The 20,552-nt window shown below is 49.4% G+C and overlaps 1 protein-coding gene across 4 annotated transcripts in view; it reads right to left on the reverse strand.

Moving 5' to 3' along the window:
• Positions 1-18,826, reverse strand: part of PLB1 (phospholipase B1) — a 143,224-nt gene extending 124,398 nt beyond the window's left edge. For 2 of the 4 annotated variants that reach the window (XM_045447300.1, XM_045447298.1), the window contains exon 1: positions 18,319-18,821. The gene's annotated coding sequence lies outside the window, so the exon portion shown is untranslated. Of the gene's footprint in view, positions 1-18,318 lie in introns of all 4 variants that reach the window. The other 2 variants (XR_006703702.1, XM_045447304.1) reach the window with 2 other exon arrangements.
• Between the last annotated feature and the right edge of the window lie 1,726 nt (positions 18,827-20,552).

Below are 20,552 nucleotides of genomic sequence, written 5' to 3' on the forward strand. Positions count from 1 at the left end.
GCCATCAGTAGATCAGTTCCACAAACAAATCCCTAGGCTTCAAGAAAGAAAACAGGTTTGTTCTTCCCTCTGGTTAAAGATGCACCTACACCAAATTCCCTGTGCTAACAGCTAGAAACAATGCCTGTGATTGGCTCTGGGCCTTGGAAAGAAAGTACAAATCAAACTTATTAGCAGTTGTGAGAAGACAGTCAGGGAAATTGTCCTCTTTTTTCAAAAAGGAAAACCTTAGTCCCTGGCTCCTGGGGGTGAGCTCTGCCAATGTGATGGAAATATGTGTCCACAGCCTGTCATCTGGGATGGGACAAGTTCCCATTGGTACCTATTTTAGGGAAGACCCACAGCTTGAAGGGGAAGGTCCACACCAGAACTGTGGGAAGGAGTGGAACTGTCTCAGAATAAACTGCACCAGTGCCAATAATGCCCTGAGAATTGTTTTCCCCTGTGACTTTTCTGAAGTACCTACTTGTCCTCACCATGATGGCCTTCCATCACTCGCTCCTGTGTGGAAATAGTCCTATGTCCCTGATGGGCTTCTTGAGGGAGAGGCTGGGCCTTTCTCTTCTTGACATTTGGCACCTATAGAACCCCATTCTACCAGAGTACCTAGCTCAATGTCCTGTGCCTAAGAGGCCCTCACCAAATCTTCGTTCATTGGTTGAGTATTCTTCAGAGGCAAAAAGACAACTGGTTTAACCAAGCCTGTCTTCTCCAAAACCCTTCCCAGTCACAGAAGTACAAGGAGGCTTAGGAATCTCCAATCGCAAATGTCATCCAGATTCCAGCATTCCTACGTATACACAACGCAAGACTTGTGTGTACACACACGCAAAACATTGTCCAGTGCAAGTAACTGAACTTATTTAGCTTCCTTTGGACAGAAGCTTTGCTTATAATCAAATAAGAAGTTTAATTAAGGACTAAAAAGTAAGAGAGAAAATGGAGAAGGGACGAATGATGTAGGTCTTAAACAAAATACCATTTTCAAATATCCCAGCCTTGTTAATAAAAAAAGAACAACAGGGCAAATCCCAGTAGAATGTACACACCATGAGACCTGGCCTTCTTGTTCTTTGCTATATCCCAGAAGCTAGTACATTGCCTGTGGTAGCAGGCATTCTCTAGATGTTGGATGAATAAATAAATAAATGAAAAGCAGAATAAAAAGAAAGACACTAAAACTACTATAACTACTAAAACTACAGCTCAATTTGGGGCGCCTGGGTGGCTTAGTTGGTTGAGCGTCTAACTTCGGCTCAGGTCATGATCTCATGGTTTGTGAGTTCGAGCCCTGCATCAGACTCTGTGCTGATGGCTCAGAGCCTGGAGCCTGCTTCAGATTCTGTGTCTCCCTCTCTCTCTGCCCCTCCCCCACTCATGCTCTGTCTCTCTCTGTCTCAGAAATAAATAAACATTAAAAAAAAATTTTTTTTAATATCAGCTCAACAAAATAGGTAAGATGAAAGGGGTAAAAATCATGTTTTAGGATAGAAAACAGGAAAAAGAGAGGCACACGGCCCCAATACCATGAAGCATGATGGGAAAAAAACAACAGAAAAGCAACATGGAGGCTCACAGCTCATGGCTCTTCCCTAAGGTCATGCTGTTATTCTCCTACATAATGGTCTCAATCCTGGCTGCAGATTGGAATCGCCTGGGAGATAAGAAAAATACCTGTCCCTGTGCTTCACCTACTGACATTCAGAATTAATTGGTCTACGGTAGAACTTGGTCATTAAAAAAAATTTTTTTTTAATGTTTGTTTATTTTTGAGAGAGAGAAAGAGACAGTGTGAGCCAGGGAGGGGCAGAGAAAGAGGGAGACAAAGAATCCGAAGCAGGCTCCAGGCTCTGAGATGCCAGCACACAGCCCAATGTGGGGCTTGAGCCCATGAACTGTGGATCATGACCTGAGCCGAAGTTAGACACTTAACTGACTGAGCCACCCAGGCACCCCAGGACTTGGTCATTTTTAAAGCTCACTGATGGATTCCGATGTGCAGAGCCAGGGCTGCCTGGTACCCAGCACTGAGGGCTGAAGAAGGCTCCGTCTCTGCTGCTGCAGATAAGCCAAAGGTCCACAGGGCATAGCCTGATGTCTGACAAACTCAGACTGACCTGGTGGCCTCTCTAGAGAGGAAACCCATAGGAAACCCATAGCAGTGGGTTATGGGGGGACTGCGACTTATCTCTCAGCAGTCAGAGAATGGGGAAAGGGCCAGATTCTGGTGCCTGGAGAGGCCCAGTCACTGAGCACCAGGATATATGAGCTAAATTTGCAGATCAATCATATTACCCATTATCATGTACAACCATTTCCTCTTCTTCATGTCTTGGCTTCCTGATCGGTGAGTTTGACAACATAAAGTCCATTATCTGTTATGCACTGTGAAGAATGGGACCATGGGTGGGGAAAGGGTAAGATGAGCTGTCTACCTCAAGCATACAGGATACTCTCCCAGCCATTACTGCAGAAATAGTACCATCCCTGGCTGACTACCATTCACAGATGGTGAGTATGAGGTCCCCACAGCCTGAGCTCTGACATCTTCTAAATCACAGCCATACTGCCTATTGGTCCCTCTTTCTCCTCTCCCTTCCACCATCTCCAGACTCTTGGCCCCCCCACCCCCCCCACCAGTGCTTCCCCAACTTCATGCCTCTCAGCATACAAATGGTGGTGATATTTGCACGGCACACAGGATGAGCAGACAGGACAATTTGTGGCCTGAAATGATCAGCTGGGGGTCTGGGACAGCCCCAAGCCCTGCCCCTGGTGGGCCTGAAGGCTAGGGGGATCAATGTCTTTGCCCATCTGTACCTCTTAGTGCACCTACCTCTGGGTGAAGACTTAAATAGCATTTGGTGAGCACCTACTACGTGTCAGGCATCTTGCTAATTGAACTCATAAATGTCATCTTTATTTAATACTAGCTATATTCCTCAGGGGGTTAAAAGTCTCAACTAAGTTCACTCAACTAGTAGTAAGCTGTAAACAGGAGTTTCTGATCCAAGTCTTCTACCTCCATATCTGTTAGTTTCTGTCTGCATGACTGAGAGATGCTCCTGGTAAAATGGCCTTAAATGCCCCTTCTGGAGAGAAGCCCAGGAAAGGCTCTTCAGTCTGCACTGGTGGAGGGCAACCTATGACTCATGCACCCAGTTTGGCAGGGGAGTCTGGCAGTGTGACCATTCCCTCCTGGGAGATGAGTCTGAGCAGATCATCTGGCCTGACTACCACCCAGCCAGGGCCCAGGGCACTCACTATTCTGTGGAGGAAAAGTGGCTTCTCTTAGTGGAAGCACCAGAGGCATTGTCCTCCTTGGTATCACCTCCAGAGGACCAGAAAACCAAAAAGGCATGCTCTGCCCCATCCCAGCTGGTGGATCCCAGCCCAGCTATGACCTCCTCTCCCCTCCTGGGGAGAATCCCATCCAGAGGCAGGGAAGCGACAGGGATGAATGAGGTCAGAACTGGTCATCAGGCACATGGACCTTAATAGCCACCTAGTCAGTCCCTGCCACTCCCATTGCAAGGAGGAAACTGAGGCAATGAAAGAGGCAGGGCCAGTCTGTGACAAGGGGCCTGAGCTAGGTTTTGGATTCCCTGATTCAAGCCTGTGCTCTTTCCCACTCATCATGTAGAGCTGAATCACCCTGACCACTTGCAGCAATGGAATTTCTAGTTTGATTTTACAGGTAAGAGACTAAAAACCCAGAGAGGATTAGTAACTTGCCCAAGGTTGCTCAGCTACTAAGGATAGCTTGCCCTCTTCACCACAGCCCAGCAATGGCCAAGTTCAAGCCAAAGGGACTTGGCATAGACCTCACACCAGCAGATACCACATAAGGCTCAGGGTCTGCATCTCCACTCTGGGAATGAAGATTCCATGGAGACAGGATGGCCAATGTGGCCAGTAGACATTGGCACAAAGGAGAAGCTCTTCCCTGGATCTTTTAGAGCTGAGACCCCACATGGTAGAGCTGGTGGAGCGCTCTACCAACCAGCAGGATCCCAGGGAACTTCTGCTATGTGGCTAATTTTTCCATTAGTCAATTCCCTTTGAATCCTGTCCATGAGAAATGTGATCTGTTCTTTAAATCCAAAGGGAGCAACCAAAGTCCCCCAGACTTTTCTGGAAATCTCACATGTTTCAGACCATGCTAGGAAGCTTCTGGCTCCTACCATCCCAACCATCATGCGCCAACCCCGACATGCCTCCCTGACCTGTGTTCAGAACAGACCCCCTGCTTTGGAAGGCTTCTCCTGGACTAGGGGTCCAGAGAAGGAAGACAGCCTCTCTACCACCTGCCACGGTAGCTTACCAGCTAGGGACATCCCTCCATCCGTATTGCCACTATGAAATGGGGCCTCTGGGCCTTTGGCTGTGGGCAGAGGATTGCTGTGACATGGCATCACCTGCTTGCTACCAGGCTAGGCTATCAGCCCCCACACCCACGCTGCACATGGTGTTAATAGCTTTGATAATGATGATGATGCACAGGTGTGCTTACTTGCCAGCTCCCTGGGCGGGCCCCCTGTTTGCCTTTGATGGCACCACCTAGGGAGAGGACTATGGGAGGGGAGAGGGTAAGACTGGTCCTCTGTCCCACAGCCCTCAGGCAGGTGATCCAACTGGGCTGGGCTGGGGAGGCGGGGGGCACCGTGGAATCTGTGCTGAGCTCTGGCCTTCAGGATAGTTAGGCTGGTTCAGTAGACACCTCGGGTTGTTTCCCAACTGCTCCATCCTGAGGGAATGCCTGTGCCTCTGCCTCTGGGCATTGCTGAAGCAAGCCAGCCTATTGTTCCTTTCTTCTTGGGTTCAGGAAGGGCCTTGTTCATAACTGGAGGGTTAGCACTCAAAAGAGAAAACATGAGGAAAAAGAATTTTCAAATTCCATATTTTCTCCATTCTAACCCACACACACTTTCATACTATAACATTCCGGAAAAGAGACTCTATCTTATAATCCACAAAAATGTTTAGAAACTTGTCCCAGATCACACAGAGAGCAGGTGGTGAAGCCAAGTAGAAATTTTTAATACTGTTTTTTTCTGCTCCAAAAGCCAGTTCTCTTAACCTGAGATACTTCTTTATTTTTGTTTCTTTCATTTTGTTCCTCCATCAACCTTGGGAGGCCTTCTAGGTGCATGTGTGACCAGGAACATGCAGGGAAATGGGCCTTGATCTCAGGCTTTTCAGAGGGCAGCTGGGATCTTGGCATGGTCTCTGTGGGAATCCCGGATGTCTCCTTCTACTCCCACTCATTTCTTCTTTGCTTCTGGGAGCCACCTCGAGCCAAGTTTCCAATTCTTCCCCTCTGTTGACATTGAGATCCATGTTTTGTGAACCAGAATGAGGCTCCAAACTTTTGAAATTTAACATCTCTTCTGGCACCAATCCCCAGAGCCTGGCCACCCCGATCCTCCACCCACCCCAGCCCTGAAGTGACCTTTCAAAATACCTGGCACTCATCTCCACCCCCACTTCAGTAGGTGTGGCGTCTGCTCCCACCACTTTATCAGAAATGTTCTATAGTCAACAATTTGTTCAATCCAATGGATAGTGAGGTCCTCAGATTTCATCTTACTTGACATCTTAGTGACATTTGACAGCTGACCTCTACCCCTATTCTCAGATAACTGCCCTTGGTCTCCATGTGTCTAGTTTCCAGGTTTCTTCTTCCCAGCTATACCTTCTCAGTCTCCATCCCCAGCCCCTCCTCTGCTGCTGGAGCTCCTCAGATCTCTGGCATGGACCCCCCTGTCTCTGTCTCTCAAGGTGATCTCACATACCCGCACCCCCATGGCTTCATTTAAAATCGATGCACCGATTCCTACACTTCAATTTCCAGCCAGCCCTCTGTTCTAACCTTCAAACCCTGTAAACTCGTTCAATGACTCAACATCTCCACTTTGATGCTTCATAGGCACCTCAAACTCAAAGAGTTGAGAACTGAATGTATGATCCTCCTTCACCCATCTGCACCCCTAAAGGAAAGGGCTATAGTGGTTGTAGACAGACCCAAGAACAATCCGTGAAAACTCTTTCTCCTTAGCCTCAACAGATCATCAATTGCTGAGTCCCATTAATTTTATATCCCAAATCACCTCGTGAACCCATTTACCATTCTCCATCTTCACTGCCCCAACCTGGACCCAGGCCACCATCTCTGCTCCCCAGAGTGGCTACAAGAGCTGTTCCTAAGTCTACTCTTTATTTGCCACCCACCCCCCCCAGAAGCCTGATGATCTTTTCAAAGTGTGAGCCCATTGTCACACCCTTGCATAAACCCTCAATAGCATCCCACAGCCCTTTGGACAAAGTCCAACCATCTTGGTATGGTTTAGAAGGCCCTGATTTCCTTCTCCTCTCTAGCCTCATGCCCCACTCCCCCCTTCTTCCCTGACCCCATGCCCACTGGGCTCCTTTCACTTCCCTGAACATGTTATTCTTTCTGCCACCTCAGAGCCTTAACACAGGCTGTTCTCTCTGCTTGGAACTCAGGCCAGGCCAACCTCCTTCCCATTTCTTGACCTCACTGACTCTCCTTCCAGGCTCAGTGTAAATATTTCTTCCCAAAACACTTTCTCAAACCCAGCCAATGTAAGACCCTGTCTCATGCTCCCCTGGCCTCCCGTGCTTGTCCTCCAATACTCTGAACAAGCAATTACAAGTGTGCTAAGTCTATCCTGTCTGTCCAACCATGAGCTCTAAGATGGTAAGAACAAAATGGTTCCCTGCTGTGTCCCCAGCATTTAGCACAGGGCCTGACACCAGCAGGTGCTCATCAATTGCTGCATGGATGACAGTGTCCAGCCTTGCTCCAGTCACTCCTCCAGGGCCCCCAGTGAACAGAATCAAGTCCTACCTCATAGTAGGTGAACCACTCCTGCCCTCTCTGAAGCTCTGCTACACCACTTACTTCTTCTTGTCTGGTATCCCCAAACTGGCCAGATGGAGCTGTCTCTTTTGCTGGAGAGGGTATCGCCCACGCTTCATTCTCTTTGTAACCTGCATGGTCCTTAACATAATGGCTTTGGACACAGTAGGAAACTTTCTCAAGAACTGCACTCTTGGGACCAAGAACAACACATTGCTGTAAAGGTAGGGGGCCCTGCTTGGCCTCTGCTTGGCCCAGATATCCTCCTATGCACCTTAAGAGTTAAGAAATCTCTTAAAATAGTCCTCCTAAAACAAACAAACAAACAAACAAACAAACAAACAAACAAACGTCAAGTCTTATAAATTATGGATAGCAAACCAATCAAGGACTGCCAAATGTACTTGAAGGTCGATTAAAACTTCCCGTTTCCAAAAATCGCCCCCTCCCCCCACTAACACACACTAGTAAACTGTGTGCTTGCCAGTCAGTGACTGTCAGTATTTCCTTTTTTTTTTTTTCCTCTCTAAAACTTACTCTCCTTTCTGATACCTTTGAACCCCTGCTGAAATGTAAGTGATTACAGATGGTCCCCTTGTGGCTGTGAGTTTATAAATAAACAGCCTTGGCTAATTTTATCTCTGGTCCTGTTTGAATTTTGGCTGTGATCTTGGTGCTGCGGCTCAGATATAGGCTGACCTGCTTGTTGCTGGGGCCCTTGGCCCTTGGCCAGGTGTGGTGCTCACCGAGGCCTCTGTAACCTCACCGCCCATGGACCCTGAGGTCTGCGCTGGACCTCAAGTCCTCTCTGTTGCCATTGAGCTCCTTGATTGTTTCATTCATTTGTCAAATCCTGGGTGTTTATGTTTGGTTAATGTTCCCTTTGAGGGTTGTGTCCTTGGTGACTTGCTTCTGCCTGTCCCTTTGTTTTGTCCTATGTCCTTAAGTGTTGCTTCGTCAGGAGGAGGAGAATCACAGAGTGGAACACGGGCACCGTTCCTATAAGCTGGCTGTTGAAGCCGGCCTCACAGACTGGAGACCTGACTGTTCTCCCCAGGCCAGCAGGCTCTGAGGACAAACTATGCTGTAGGTCACCAATAAAACCGGATGAGGGTGTCCTCGCATCCTGGCCATTTGTCCTGAGAGCTTGGCTGTGACTCAGAGAGGGCGTTCTCCCTCTCCAGAAATGATGTCTTACCAGCTCTCTGGTCCATTAGGTTAGGGGCCCAAGACACAGGTGGTATGAACAGTTTCTACTGACTGTAACTTTCACCTGACAGTCGCCGAGAATTTTCTCTATCTAACCCGTGTCCCTCTCTGGGAAAAACTGCTTCTTACAGGCGCCCCCATTCCTGCTATAACCCCTATGCTTCTCCCAATGGCAGAACTCCACCAAAGATGATTTGGTCCTGCAATGGACACTTGGAGGAACACTTAATTTAAGTAGAACTGCTCATTTGAGAGGTGCCTTAGAACAAAAGCAGAATAAAATTCCTCAGGCCCGATGAGCACCCTTTTGTGATTGGCACCCTGATGTTTCTAAACAGAATACTAAAATGCCGGTTCTGTAAAGAATTTTTTCTTTCAAGTCTAAAGAAGGAACTTGATGACCAAGTATAAAGCTTTCTGGGATAAAACTGCCTCCCTCATTAAACCCCCACCTTCTAGCACCTCCTACTCTTTAACATAGCCTCCCCTCCGCTTCCACATGGTTCTGACCTCAATCCCCTCCACCTCTTCCATCCTGTTGCCTGGATCCCTTGCCATTTCTTAGCAAGCCCCCCGACACTCCAAAACATTAGTTTCCTTTAAAAATCTCATCCTAATTGAGAATCACAAATGCCTTTAACCATAGAGTTTAAACCCTGGTCTCAGCAGAACTAAGAGCTATTGTCTGAAATGTCCCCAAATCCTGATTAAGAGAGACACCTCTTTACTGAAGAATTCAGAATCTGCCAGGGACCTTATAATCCAGGACTTCCAAATCTCTGCCAACGAATTGACATGTTGGTACGGAGATCAAATGATAAATTATCAATGAGAAAAGCTGAATAGACTGATCCAGGGTCAAACTTGAGGGATCCCACAGGCACACGAAACCAGCAAGCCTCAGGGGGGCCCAGAAAATAGGTCGGAGTTCACTAAAGGCAACTTCTGGGACCTTCCCTGTAAAAATAGATCTGAAATCAAGAGCAGGAGAAGACAAGCCAGAGTCAGGGAGAAAATATTTACCAAAGACATGTTTGGTATGGGACCATTATCCAAAATATATAAAGAACTCGTAAAACTCAGCAGGAGGAAAATGAACAACCTGATCAAAAAATGGGCAAAAGATCTGAGCAGATACCTCACCAAAGAAAATACATGGATGGCAAATAAGCATATGAAAAGATGCTCACCCTCATGTTATTAAGGAAACGAAAATTAAAACTACACATGTATCAGAACGGCCAAGATCCAGGACACTGACAACACCAAATGCTGGTGACGATGTAGAACAGCAACAAGTCTCCTACGTCGCCGGTGGAAATGCAAAATGGCGCAGCCACTTGGAAGACAGTTTCTTGCAAAACTAAACATATTCTTACCAGACATGCCTGCAATCACACCCCTTGATATTTACCCACAAGAGTTGAAAACTTAAGTCCACACAAAAACCTGTACATGGTTGTTTATAGCAGCTTTATTCATAACTGCTAAAACTTGGAAGCAATCAAGATGTCCTTCAGTAGGTGGATGGAGATATAAATTGTGGTCCATCCAGACACTGGAATATCATACAGCGCTAAAAACAAAGAAGCTCGCGAGCCGGGAAAAGACATAGAGGAAACTCAAATGTGCATCACGAAGTGAAAGAAGCCAATCTGAAAAGGCTGTGAGCTGTATGATTACAACTGCATGACATTCTGGAAAAGGCAAAACTATGGATACAGTAAAAAGATCAGTGGTTGCCAGGGGGGAGGGCGGAGGGAGGGATGAATAGGCAGAACACAGAGGGTTTTTAGGGCAGTGCTACTATAATGGTGGATACATGTTATTACCCATCTGTCAAAACCCCAGAATGTACACCAAGAGTGAGTCCTAATGAAAATTGTGGACTCGGGGTGATCGTGATGTGTCTGTGCAGGCTCTTGGACTGGAACAGATGTATCACTCTGGTGGGGGATGTTGATGGTAAGGGAGCCTTGTGTAAGGGTGGGGTAGGGGGGAAGGGAAACTGTTTTCCTCTCAGTTTTGCTGTGAACCTAAACCTGCTTTACAAAATAAAGTCTATTTAAAAAATTAAATAACATAAAAATTATTGGGTCGCAATTTGGTCTTCTAAGCAGAGAAAAAATGAATCGAAAGGAGGTTTTAGAGACATGAAATGACCTTTCAATAAGGTTCAGGAGTCCCTTTCAGAGCCGCGTCCTCTCATCTTATTCTGTAAATAGATTAAACCTGAAATCAGAGACCTGGTTTGCAAACAAAAGCAGACTGGGCGATAGCCCCACTGTCTAAATTAAAACACACAGCTGAATATTTTAAAAGGGGGAAGGAAATGGGAAAAAATAGATACAAACACGGAGGGAGGGAGGGAGGCAAACCACAAGAGACTATTAAATACAGAGAACAAACTAAGAGTGGATGGAGAGGGAGAGGGAAAATGGGTGATGGACACTGAGGAGGGCACTTGTTGGGATGAGCAGTGGGTGTCGTACATAAGCCACTTTGACAAATTATATTCATAAAAAATAATAAAAAATTAAATTAAAAAATAAGTAAAAGGACTTTGGAATAGAAACAACATAAAACGTAATTTTAAAAATGCGTGACTTGGCAGATAAAACAATTAGGTGCTCCTAATTCTAATTAACCCCCCCTGTCGATCAAGATGCCTGTAAATACTGTAAACAGCAGGGACACTGGAAAAAAGAAAAAAGACTGAGCTTATCTACCCTGTCTTGTTAGAGGAAATGCCCTTCCTCCGATCTAATTCAGTTGCCTAGAGGCAGGCATGTTCCCAGGTGACAGCTTCCTGCCCTAAATTCCTCAAGGCTTGGCTCAAACCTGGAAAAGGTCTGGAGGCAGACGTGGAAACTGCAGCCTCCCGTTGGAATCACCCTGGGCCAACTGTTGCTGAAATTACGAAATTACACAGGAGTGCCTGCTCTGAGGCTGAACCTCAGAGGCCCGGCCAGCCCTCTGCCTGCTGGCATCTGGGCTCAAGGCACTCTGGGCTGGGACGATGCCTCCAGACCTCCCCAGCGGCCCTGCGCACCAGGCTGGCGCACCGGGCTGCTTTGCACCTGAGTTTCCAGGCACCCTCTCAGACCGACCTCAGTTGAGCAGTAGTTGGCTGAAGGTTAGCATGGAAATAGGGGGGTCAAAAGGGACATTAGAATTGAAAGACAACAAGGGGTGCCTGGGTGGCTCAGTCGATTAAGCGTCTGACTTCGGCTCAGGTCGTGATCTCATGGTTCGTGAGTTTGAGCCCCGTGTTGGGCTCTGTGCTGACAGCTCAGACCCTGGAGCCTGCCTTGGATTCTGTGTCTCCTCCTCTCTCTGCTCCTCCCCCACTTGTGCTCTGTCTCTCAAAAATAAATAAATGTAAAAAAACTTTTTTTTTTTTTAAAGAATTGAAAGAGAACGTGAGGAGCTACTACTCAAAACACAGGCTAGCAACAGTGGAGCCACCTGGGAGCTTGTTAGAAAGGTGGAATTGCAGGCTGGCCCAGACAGCCTGGATCAGTTTCGTGTGCACACTGCAGTTGAGAACAATGGTTCTCAACCATTGCTCCCTATCGGAATGTCCCGGGGCTCTTTAAAAAAAAATGACAGATGGGGGAGGGTGTGTGTGGGTGGGTGGCTCAGTTGGTGAAGCCTCTGACTCTCGATTCCGGCTCAGGTCATGAACCCATGATTCGTGGGTCAAGTGATTCGTGGGTCAAGTCGGGCCCATGCTGACAGTTCAGAGCCTGCCCGGGATTCTTTCTCTCTCTCTGCCCTTCCCCCTCGCAGGCACGCCCCGACAAATGCACCCCACCCCCCTCCTGAAATAATAAATAAACAGGTCGAAGAGCCCTGTCCCAGACCGATGGAATCAGAAGACCTAGGAGTGGGGCCCAGGCACTGTTTTCATTGTTGTCTATCTTTTGTTTGTCTTATTGAGGAGGTGATTCAGCTGAGCAACCAGAGTTGAGAACTACTGGCTTCTCACCCCTTTTGTTTTCGACAAGGGGAAACAGAAAGGAGGGAGGAGGTGGGTTTGCTCAGAGACATGACTGTGGTCAAACCCAGGGATCCTGACAGCTAATGCGAGCTGTCCTCACTGCCTCGATTGTCCCTAGGCCCTCTTGAGTACTGACACCTGCCAGGTAGATCCTGCAGCATTCCGGTCTTCTCAACAATGTGTCCCTTGTGAAAGTACTGGAAATTTAAAATCGTCCATCAGTAAGGGCACGGCTGAAAAAGGTATGGTACGGCCACACTACCGAATACGACAGAGTAATGGAAAGGATGGGGTGACCCACACCTACCAACCGAGCTTTTCAAGGTATAATGTTGAGTGAAGAAAGTGAGGAGCCCAAAGGTATGTACAGTGAGAGATCTTTCTTCTAAAAAGAATAAACAAACAAAAATAACCAACAAAATACGATATGGGTTTCCTATGGGAAACCATATACGCACATGTATGTGAGTGCGGATATGTATTAAATATAGAGGAAAAGGCCTATAAGGATATTTTAAAAGTCATACCAAGTTATATCAGTACTACATGAGGCTTGGTGGTCCAAGGGGTCATTATCTTTATTACAGTTTTATTTATCTTTTTAAAAATTTTATTTTATTTTTATTGATTAAAAAAAATTTTTTTATGTTTATTATAGAGAGAGAGAGAGAGAGACAGAGCATGAGCAGGGGAAGGGCAGAGAGAGAGGGAGACACAGAATCCAAAGCAGGCTCCAGGCTCTGAGCTGTCGGCACAGAGCCAGACACGGGGCTCGAACTCATGGACTGTGAGATCATGACCTGAGCTGAAGTTGGACGCTTAGCTGACTGAGCCATCCAGGCGCCCTGAGAGTGTTTCTTTCTTACTAGTCAATTAACAGACTATATCTCCTCTAAAAGAGTGAATATTTTGCGCCTGAAGGACTTTCCCTACCTGAGACAGGTCTGATGCTCCAAAGCACGCCAGTGGCCAGCAGTTCTGGATTTTCCGGAAACATGCGTGGCCATTCCATTTTGCCTGAGGAACATCTACAGCTAACACACTGTCCACATCCCAGGACAGGTCCCTGTGAAGCCCCTGGCTCAGCCTCGCCCTGGTCATCTGGATCTCAGGGGCATCTCCATGGCGGAGGCTGAGGCACTCCACTCTGGAATGCCGTCACCCACACTGGTGAAGAATGAGGCTCGGGGACCATCGAAGGCCCACAAAGGCCAGTGGTTCATCCCACCATGTTCCTGATGATCTGTGATGAGACTATAACCCACACATTTCTCTCAATCTTTTATTTATTTATTTATTTATTTATTTATTTATTTATTTATTTATATGTTTATTTTTGAGAGAGAGAAAGTGAGAGAGAGAGAGAGAAAGAAAGCACATAAACAGGGAAGGGGCAGAGAGAGAGGGAGACACAGAATCTGAAGCAGGCTCCAGACTCTGAGCTGTTAGCACAGAGCCCGAGGGGCGGGTGGTGGTGAGGGCGTGAGGGGGGGGGGGGGGGGGCCGCTGGAACTCACCTAGAGATCATGACCTGAGCCGGAGTCGCATGCTCAACCGATTGAGCCACCCAGGTGCCCCATTTATTGATCTTGTTTTAAGTTTATGTATTTATTTGGAGAGAAAGAGAGAGTGTGAGAGCGAGTGGGAGGAGGAGTAGAGAGAGAGAAAGAGCTTGTGCCTCTTGCTCCGGACTCTAACTTTCCTTACCTCCTGCCTCAACTTTTTTAATACATCCCTGCCTGTTATGACGTTCGTGGAATAGGAGGATACCTGGGACTCTTCCGTATGTCTTGACATTTGGGCAGAGCCCCCAATAGCCAAGAATAACTGAGCAGGTGCCAAACATGCCACTTCCTAACTTGGGGACCACCTCTGCCGTTTGAGAAAGAGTCTGAAATCAATCAGCCCGTGCCCCACCTCCAGGCCCTCCGGAGATTGACGGTCACATCGCCAGGCTTTCCCGGAAGGGCAGTCATCTCTGGGTTGTGCACCACCCCCACTGTCCAGCCCGGGGGTAGGGGGCCTCAAAGAATTTGACAGGTGTCTCCTGGATTTGAGGAGCACAAGAAGTGGTATGTAACCCCTGAAAAGCCTCAGTGTGAGCGGGGTGCCTGGGAGAGGCGTGTTTCCAGGATGTTGGAAAACCTCACTTCTCCCAGTGTCTCCTTGATTCTGCCTATCGCACACTTCTGACACCCGGTGTGGGGCAGGGGCGTTCCCACACCAAGCAGAGGAACCGCCAGAGGGAAGAGGGTGCGGAACTTCCATGCCCTCTCTGGGCACACCACTTTCCCCAAATTGCCATGTTCTCACCAACCTGGAAGCTCTCCAGACCCCCATCCTTTTGCATTTTTACGGAGGCTTCAGGATACAGACACGATTGATTAAATCATTGGTCGTTGGTAACTGAACTCAGTTTCCAGCCCTTCTCCTCTCCCGAGAGGTGGGGCGGCCGGCGGGAAGTGAAAGTGCCAACCCTCTGATCACGTGATCGGTTTCCCATGGCAACCAGCCCCCAGCCTAAGGGGACCTAGGGGCTCTCCAAAACTCACCTCGTTAACATAACAAAAGATAACCCTTAATCCCTCACCACACTTAGGGAATTCCAAGGGGTTTAGGAGCCCTGTGCCAGGAACGGAGATGAAGACTAAATCTGTGTTTCTTATAATTCACAATATCGCGCAGGCTTTGGATCCCACGGAAGAGGACCACGAAGGGATGAGGTGAGGACTGGTGGAGCCACAGAGATCCTGCGTGACCGGCCAGGAGACCTGGCCCAATGTCAGGAAACCAAATATAAAAGAGCCTCAGTGACAAGAGACGCTCTAAAGTGACCACAGACTCCCCACAAGGGGACCTGGCTCTGCAGTCAGCCGGACCTTCAGGCAGGCCCTTCCCTGCCCTCAGCCCTTCCCCGCTCTGACCTCCACCCAGGAGCAGGCTCGCCGTCCTAGGCACGCAGGGGATGGACGCGGGAGAACTAGCTTGTTTTCCTCTGCACCTGCAACTTCCCCTGCCTGACTCCGTGAGGGAGACACTTTGGAGGAAAAGGAGCTTGGAGTTGTGAGATCCCACCGGCGAGGTATTTATCACAAGACAATGGCCAGAACGGTGACCGGTGCTTGCCTGAGTTTCCCTGCAGGGAAAAACGGATCCAGAGAAATGTTTGCTGGGGCTCAGGAGAGAAAATGAAGGTGCTTTCCCCTGATGTCATGTGTCCCTGCTCGCTCGCTCAGCAAAGCGTTCTCCCTGGGTTTTCACCTGCTAACTTGGGTGAACTTCAGCGAACATGAACACGAACTGAGCTTCCTCCAGGTGTCGAACCTGGGCCTTATCTTTATCTCTTGTGGTTCCATGCCGCAGCCCAGCTTGAGTGATCTGAACATTTTTCCCTGTCCCATTTGAAGAGTTTAAAATCGGGTGTCACAAAAGCGCCAGACCGGCCCCGCAAATCTCCCAGGTACCAGACCCCACGCAGTGTGCCGCCTAGGAACCCGGCCAGCCCAAGGGCCTCTGCACCAACAGCACCTGGAGACCTTTCCCCTCCCTGCCCTGGCCATGCTGAGCCTCTCTCCTGTAGCCCCTCTCAGCCTCTTCTGCCAGTAAGTCCCCACCCGCTGAAAGGCCCCAAGGCTCCCTGTAATTGTCCTAGTAGGCGGGTGTCTTTTTTTTTTTTTTTTTAATTTTTTTTTTTCAACGTTTATTTATTTTTAGGACAGAGAGAGACAGAGCATGAACGGGGGAGGGGCAGAGAGAGAGAGGGAGACACAGAATCGGAAACAGGCTCCAGGCTCTGAGCCATCAGCCCAGAGCCTGACGCGGGGCTCGAACTCACGGCCCGCGAGATCGTGACCTGGCTGAAGTCGGACGCTTAACCGACTGCGCCACCCAGGCGCCCCAGTAGGCGGGTGTCTTGAAGGACGATGTGACTGAGTCCAATGTGTGACACGATTTAGAGAGAACTAAGGGCCACCCACCTTGTAATAAGGGCTCCACGCAGACTTTCCCTCTTCCTTTCTCATACTGGTAGGAAATATTTTTTTTTTTCCCTCAATTCAAGGCCAAGTCCCTAGGCCATCATCTTCTTCCCCTGTGACCAGAACCTCCCTGGAGCCTTGTGCTCCATGCCTTCACTCTGCCTCCGCTGCCCTGGATGCTGGGTCCTGCGGCTCACACCTTGCCTGTCACAGGAACAACACGCATCCGCCCTGCATAGCATGGTGACCAGAACCCAGGAGTGTTATCCCCGAGTAAGGCCCAAGGGTCAGCACATATTTCCTGAGCTACATCTCCGTGCCAGGTGAGGCCCCTGACCTCAAGAAGCTTATATTCTAGGCAGGCAGGGGGCATTAGTTTCACAAATGAATGTGAAATGACAGTATGGAGACAGGTGACCAGATGCCCTCTCCCAGGCTCGTTTCAAGGCTGTGTGCTTGGCAGGATCTCGGGGGAGATCCAGGAAGGGAAAGGCCAGGTGGCCACAATGCAGAGCGAAGGCAGATGTAGGTGGGAGAGGTAGGCCTTGGTAGCATCTGGGCCTTTGTCCTAAGAGAAATCAGAAGCCAATAAAGTGTTTTAAGGGATTGGGAGGAGGGGAGGTGTGTGACAGGATCTGCCTACTGTTTTAAAAAGGTGACTGATGCTCTTTGGAGAATGGATGGCAGGGAGAAAAGGGAGGGAGCTGGGAGCCCAGTCCCTCTGAGCGGGAGGTGGAGGGGACTTGACGCAGGCTGGCAGTGGTGGGAGGTGCAGAGATGTGGGTAAAGAGGTGCTCAGGGTAAAACTGTGTAAGAAGGGAGGAGAGGCGGTGCCGGGTTTCCAGCCTGGGCCCTTCCCCGGGCCTGGACGGCAGATGATGTGCTGAGCAGGGATCACTGGGCAGGGACAGGGTTTGGGGAAGAGTGCTGAGGGAAGTCACAAATTCAGGTCTGGATGTACTGAGCGTGAGGTGCCTTTAGGACACACGCGCAAGAGGCACCCAAGAGGCAGGAAATTAGGTGGTTGGGAAACTCAGAAGAGAACGGGGAGCCAGAGCTCTGCAGGAATCAGAAGTGGTCCTTCCCGTGGCCGGTGGCTTCGTCTGCCAAGGAAGGGGGGAGGAGAGGGAGAAAAAAACCAGGTGACTGCATCCTGAGGCACTCTGAGGGCTAGATAGAGAGGAAAAACACCTGCAAAGGAGATAAGGAAAGACTGGCCAGAGAAGTAGGTTTGGGTCTGGGAGAGAGACGTTTCCAAAATGGGGAATGCTACAGACGGTGGGGTCTGAGGCCTGGAAAACTGAGTTGTAGCAAAAGGGGGTCATTGTTGGTCATAGTGGTGTTTCTGAGGGACTCTGGGCACCTGTGCCCCACCCAGGGACTACCATTTGCCCGACAGTGGAGTAAGGAGGTTGGATCAGCACCACGGTCCCCACAGCTTAGAATTGTTCCAGAGAACCATCAAGGTGGAGGCATGCTTCAGCCTCTCTGCGCCCAACTCCCCTCCCATGCTCGGCCATGTCTTCTGGGTCGGTTTGGGGGCTACAGTCCTGGAGCCACAGGGCCTGTGTGCGGGGGCGGGGGGGGGGAGGGAAATTCCTTCTGTGAACCAATTTCAGGTGTCATGCGAGAGACGGGAAAATGTAAGATGTGATCCCTGTCCTCAGAGACCTTGTCATCTCTGTGGGGACATAAGATGAACATATACAACAAATAAAATCTAGAGACTCTAAGTGAGAGGAAGGACTACATAGATGCACACTAAGCCATCAGGAAAAGAGCAGGCAGCAGACCCACAAGGGAAAGCTGCTTGGAGTAGGCAGAGAAAGGTGTGCAAGAAGCTGAGTGTGCTAACCGGAGGAGTGTGAGCTAAGGCATGGAGGTCAGCCAGGAGCGGACAGATAAGGGCTTGGCCTGGCGGGTCTGACTGTGTGGGATGGGGATTCCGGAGATGGGGTGGTGTGGGCATGGCTGCTCCCATCTGGGTCAAGGGTGCTGGCCCAGTGGTTCTCCAGCACTGCAGATCCAGTGCCACACAGGACAAGCAAAAGCAGGTATCATCCTGTAGGAACCTGTTCCCCAGAGTCACTTCTGCTGTGACCGAGAAGCACAGACTCACAGACACAACACATCATGGGCAGGACTGGGTCTGAGGGAACCCTCTGAGTACTGATGGTGTGGTTCTCTCACCAGACCCTGTCCCTTCTTCGTCCCTCCGACCAACCCAACAGAAAGTCGTTTCTCACCTTGACCATCCACGGGCCCTTCTTCCTCTTCTCCTCGGCCCCACTCCTGGCCTGTCTCTCTCCTCCCCGAGGTGGTGGGGGCTGCAGGCTCCTCCCTGAGGTCTGCCGGCTGCACCTTCAGGCCAGGACAAGCTTCTCTGGGCGGCTCGTCTCTAAGAAACTCCACTGCCCACATGAAGGGGCAGCTCCTCCCCTTTCCTCCTGCCTCCAGCTCACATCTCCAGAATGTTCTCCTTCCTCCAGTCTTGGTTTGCTTCTTCCCTCCTCTGTCCTCATTTCCTTTCTTTGTCATCAGGCCTCTTCCCTCCACCAGTGGTTCCTGTGGCTTCTGGAAGGGGCACCAGCCCCAGGCCCAGGCCCTGCATACCTAAACCTTCCCTCTGGCCCTATCCTCAAAGATGCCCTTTGAGCACATTTCTGGTACCACACTGCCTCCGCACCTTTCCTCAGGCTGCACTTTCCTCCTGACAAGGCTCCATCTGACAAGCGCGTTCCCACCCTCCAGATTCATTTCAAACCCATCTGTCCCACATGGCAGCCAAGCAAAATGCATAAGAGAATGTACTTTGGACTCAGAGATACCTGACCTTCATCTCTGTTTGGCCTTTTTCCAGCTCTGTGTCCCTGGGCAAGTTACCTCATGTCTTCTGAGCCTGTTTCCCAATCTATAAAAGGAGGGGACGATAAAATGAAATTCTCTATGTGAAGTGCTCAGCATGGCACCTGGCAGAAAGCTCACTATACGGCTTGGTTCCAGGCCCCTCCCACCAGCTGTGCTCTCATCCTCCTGTGAGGCTCCCGAACATTTTGGGTTTCTCTCTCAGCACCCAAATTGGCAGCAAACTCCTCTAAAGCAAGAGCTCCTTTGTACCCCTTTGAGTCTCACACAAAAGATATTTGTTGAATGGAAATGGAAATTGTTGACAGACCTGTAACGACTTGTCCTGGGAAGAACAAACACTTTCCTGTGGTGAAAGATGCCCTGAAGCCAGTTAAGGCCAGCACCTGCCTTCGAACCCGGGACCAGCTCACCTTCTCGTTCGACACCTTATCTCAGTGCAGCGGACCACTTTGGCCACTTTCTGGTTCCTCCTGTCCATCTTAGACAATGATGTTAGGCACGAATGGGCCTGGCTGAGCAGAGATGACCTCCAACAATACCCAGAGAAGAAGCTGTGCCCTGATGGATCCCACCTCACCAGCCTGACCACTCAACATGGCCTCGTCTCTTCACACTCTGCAAACTGAATGCCAGACTCCGAACGTTTCCTTCCCAAGGTCCCTGACATTCTCTCCCACCTGTTCCCCACACATGGAGCCACATCCATCCATTAGAGATATTAGTGTTGATGATCTTCAGCGAGCCAGGGGCAGGTTCCCAAGGCAGCACGGGGCCACTGAACAACTGCCTGCCTCCTCCCAGCAAACTTCAAGCTCTGCCTACAAAGGAATGTGTGAGGGGGACAGACCCACACTGTCCTATCACACCCTTTCTCACCCCAGGACAATAGGTGTCTACTTAACAGATGTCCATACAACTCTAAGCAAAGAGAATCTGCTCAGGGTGGTGAAACAGAGTCTCTCCTCATTCAGCCTCCTTCCTTGGGATGAGAGACCAAAATAATTGGACCGATCAAGGGTGTCATCCACACAAAGAGACAAGGGTGAGCTCTTGTCCAAGGGAACTGGATGGTAATAGAAAGTTGAGTCGGAGGGGAGTTAATCAGCAGGCCAGCAGTCCCCGCACCAAGCCTAGAGGACTCCCTAGAGCCCCAAGATAGATTTCTATCTGTGTCCCTGAAAAACCATCTTGCCGTGTCCCTTCTCTGGCCAGGCATGGCGGCACCCTGTGTCTACCCCTGTGACAACACTTATCTCCAGTCATTGGCCGATCACAGGTCTGTCTTAACATGGAGGCAGAGCTCCTTGTGGGATTTGCCTCTTTGTAGCTGTAAATTGCCTGTATGTACCAGCACATTCAGTAAAAATGGGTTGAAATGAATGAAACCATGGATTAGAATGTAGATGAAGACTTAGAATTTAAACCTCTTCCATTGGTGTGGGGAAGAAGTAAGATGAAGTCTCCTTTTCCTGACAACCCAAACTCTGTCTTTCGTTCTCCCTGTCTTCCAGGCCCCAAACCTCCATCATCTGACTCCTTCATTTTCTTGTCCTCTGCCTTCATGAAGCCCTTTTTGACTGCCCATGTCCCAGGGACCATTCTCCTCTCTAAA

Source organism: Leopardus geoffroyi, chromosome A3 (assembly GCF_018350155.1).
Source record: "Leopardus geoffroyi isolate Oge1 chromosome A3, O.geoffroyi_Oge1_pat1.0, whole genome shotgun sequence".
In the NCBI taxonomy this organism is placed as follows: domain Eukaryota; kingdom Metazoa; phylum Chordata; class Mammalia; order Carnivora; family Felidae; genus Leopardus; species Leopardus geoffroyi.